Source organism: Arachis stenosperma, chromosome 10 (assembly GCF_014773155.1).
Source record: "Arachis stenosperma cultivar V10309 chromosome 10, arast.V10309.gnm1.PFL2, whole genome shotgun sequence".
Taxonomy (NCBI): Eukaryota; Viridiplantae; Streptophyta; class Magnoliopsida; order Fabales; family Fabaceae; genus Arachis; species Arachis stenosperma.
In genome coordinates, this window is record NC_080386.1 from 114,110,683 (window position 1) to 114,114,235 (window position 3,553).

Sequence of the window (3,553 nt, forward strand, 5' to 3'; positions counted from 1 at the left end):
TTGATAGGTGAAGGGTTTTTAGGGAAGAGGTATTGAGGTGATTGGTGAATGGGTGAAGAAGAAGAGAGAGTGTGGTGGGTTGGTGGGGATCCTGTGGGGTCCACAGATCCTGAGGTGTCAAGGAAAAGTCATCCCTGCACCAAATTGCACTCAAAATCACGTTTTGAGCCATTTCTGGCGTTTAACGCCAGGTTCTTGCCCTTTTCTGGCGTTTAACGCCAGTCTGGTGCCTCTTTCTGGCGTTAAACGCCCAGAATGGTGCCAGACTGGGCGTTAAACGCCCAACTGCTAGCCTCACTGGCGTTTAAACGCCAGTGGGTTCTTCCTCCAGGGTGTGCTGTTTTTCTTCCTGTTTTTCATTCTGTTTTTGCTTTTTCAATTGATTTTGTGTCTTCTTATGATCATCAACCTATAAAAAACATAAAATAACAAAGAGAAATAGATAAAATATAACATTGGGTTGCCTCCCAACAAGCGCTTCTTTAATGTCAGTAGCTTGACAGATGGCTCTCATGGAGCCTCACAGATACTCAGAGCAATGTTGGAACCTCCCAACACCAAACTTAGAGTTTGAATATGGGGGTTCAACACCAAACTTAGAGTTTGGTTGTGGCCTCCCAACACCAAACTTAGAGTTTGACTGTGGGAGCTCTGTTTGACTCTGATTTGAGAGAAGCTCTTCATGCTTCTTCTCCATGGTGACAGAGGGATATCCTTGAGCCTTAAACACAAAGGATTCTTCATTCACTTGAATGATCAGTTCACCTCCATCAACATCAATCACAGCCTTTGCTGTGGCTAGGAAGGGTCTGCCAAGGATGATGGAGTCATCCATGCACTTCCCAGTCTCTAGGACTATGAAATCAGTAGGGATGTAATGGTCCTCAATCTTTACCAAAACATCCTCTACAAGTCCATGAGCTTGTTTTCTTGAGTTGTCTGCCATCTCTAGTGAGATTCTTGCAGCTTGTACCTCAAAGATCCTTAGCTTCTCCATTACAGAGAGAGGCATGAGGTTTACACTTGACCCTAAGTCACACAGAGCCTTCTTGAAGGTCATGGTGCCTATGGTACAAGGTACTGAAAACTTCCCAGGATCTTGTCTCTTTTGAGGTAATTTCTGCCTAGACAAGTCATCCAGTTCTTTGGTGAGCAAAGGAGGTTCATCCTCCCAAGTCTCATTTCCAAATAACTTGTCATTTAGCTTCATGATTGCTCCAAGGTATTTAGCAACTTGCTCTTCAGTAACATACTCATCCTCTTCAGAGGAGGAATACTCATCAGAGCTCATGAAAGGCAGAAGTAAGTCCAATGGAATCTCTATGGTCTCATTTTGAGCCTCGGATTCCCATGGTTCCTCATTAGGGAACTCATTGGAGGTCAGTGCACGCCCAATGAGGTCTTCCTCAGTGGCGTTCACTTCCTCTCCTTCCTCTCCAAATTCGGCCATGTTGATGGCCTTGCACTCTCCTTTTGGATTTTCTTCTGTATTGCTTGGAAGAGTACTAGGAGGGAGTTCAGTAATTCTCCTGCTCAGCTGTCCCACTTGTGCCTCCAAATTCCTAATGGAGGATCTTGTTTCAGTCATGAAACTTTGAGTGGTTTTGATTAGATCAGAGACCATGGTTGCTAAGTCAGAGAGGTTCTGCTTAGAATTCTCTGTCTGTTGCTGAGAAGATGATGGAAAAGGCTTGCCATTGCTAAACCTGTTTCTTCCACCATTATTGTTGTTGAAACCTTGTTGAGGTTTCTCTTGATTCTTCCATGAGAAATTTGGGTGATTTCTCCAGGAAGAATTATAGGTGTTTCCATAGGGTTCTCCTAGGTAATTCACCTCTTCCATTGAAGGGTTCTCAGGATCATAAGATTCTTCTTCAGATGAAGCATCCTTAGTACTGCTTGGTGCATTTTGCATTCCAGACAGACTTTGAGAAATCAAATTGACTTGTTGAGTCAATATCTTGTTCTGAGCCAATATGGCATTCAGAGCATCAATCTCAAGAACTCCTTTCTTCTGACTTGTCCCATTGTTCACAGGATTCCTTTCAGAAGTGTACATGAATTGGTTATTTGCAACCATTTCAATTAGCTCTTGAGCTTCTGTAGGCGTCTTCTTCAGATGAAGAGATCCTCCAGCAGAGCTATCCAAAGACATCTTGGACAGTTCAGAGAGACCATCATAGAAAATACCTATGATGCTCCATTCAGAAAGCATGTCAGATGGACATTTTCTGATCAATTGTTTGTATCTTTCCCAAGCTTCATAGAGGGATTCTCCATCCTTCTGTCTGAAGGTTTGGACTTCCACTCTAAGCTTACTCAATTTTTGAGGTGGAAAGAACTTTGCCAAGAAGGCATTGACTAGCTTTTCCCAAGAGTCCAGGCTTTCCTTAGGTTGAGAGTCCAACCATATTCTAGCTCTGTCTCTTACAGCAAAAGGGAATAGCATCAGTCTGTAGACCTCAGGGTCAACCCCATTAGTCTTGACTGTGTCACAGATTTGCAAGAATTCAGCTAAAAACTGATGAGGATCTTCCAATGGAAGTCCATGGAACTTGCAATTCTGTTGCATTAGAGAAACTAATTGAGGCTTAAGCTCAAAGTTGTTTGCTCCAATGGCAGGGATAGAGATGCTTCTCCCATAGAAGTCGGGAGTAGGTGCAGTAAAGTCACCCAGCACCTTCCTTGCATTGTTGGCATTGTTGTTGTTTTCGGCTGCCATGGGTTCTTCTTCCTTGAAGAATTCGGTCAGGTCCTCAACAGAGAGTTGTGCCTTAGCTTCTCTTAGCTTTCGCTTCAAGGTCCTTTCAGGTTCAGGGTCAGCTTCAACAAGAATGCCTTTGTCTTTGTTCCTGCTCATATGAAAGAGAAGAGAACAAGAAAATGTGGGATCCTCTATGTCACAGTATAGAGATTCCTTGAGGTGTCAGAGGAACAGAAAAATAGAAAGAGGAGGTAGAAGAATTCGAACTTGATCAGATAGAGTTCGAATTGTGCATTAAGAAGGAGTTGTACTCCATAAATAGAAGGATGTGGGAAGAGGGGAAGGAAATTTTCGAAAATTAAGTAAAAAAGTTTGAAAATATTTTGAAAAACTTTAATTGATTTTCGAAAACCAAGAGTGAAAGGAAAAAAAATCAAGTAATTTTGAAAAGATTTTGAAATAAAAAGTTAAAAAGATATAATTGAAAATTATTTTGAAAAAGATGTGGTTGAGAAGATATGATTGGTTTTTTTTTAAAAAAAGATGTGATTGAGAAGATATGATTTGAAAACAATTTTAAAAAGATTTGATTTTAAAAATTAATGACTTGCCTAACAAGAAAATATATGATTCAAACATTAAACCTTTCTCAACAGAAAAGGCAACATACTTGAGATGTTCAATCAAATCATTAATTGTTAGTAAGTATCTTTGAAAAAGCAAAGAAATTGATTTTGAAAACATTTGATTGAAGATATATGATTTGAAAAAGATTTGATTTTGAAAAACTTTGAAAACTTGAAAAAAATTTGATTTGAAAACAAAATCTTCCCCCTTGTGCCATCCTGG

The 3,553-nt window shown here is 40.4% G+C and overlaps 1 non-coding gene across 1 annotated transcript; it reads left to right on the plus strand.

The window, feature by feature from the left end:
- The first annotated feature begins 2,213 nt into the window (after nt 1-2,213).
- Nucleotides 2,214-2,317, plus strand: LOC130958412 (small nucleolar RNA R71). The gene has a single exon (XR_009077535.1). It is a non-coding gene; the product is annotated as a small nucleolar RNA R71 (small nucleolar RNA).
- The last annotated feature ends 1,236 nt before the right edge of the window (nt 2,318-3,553 follow it).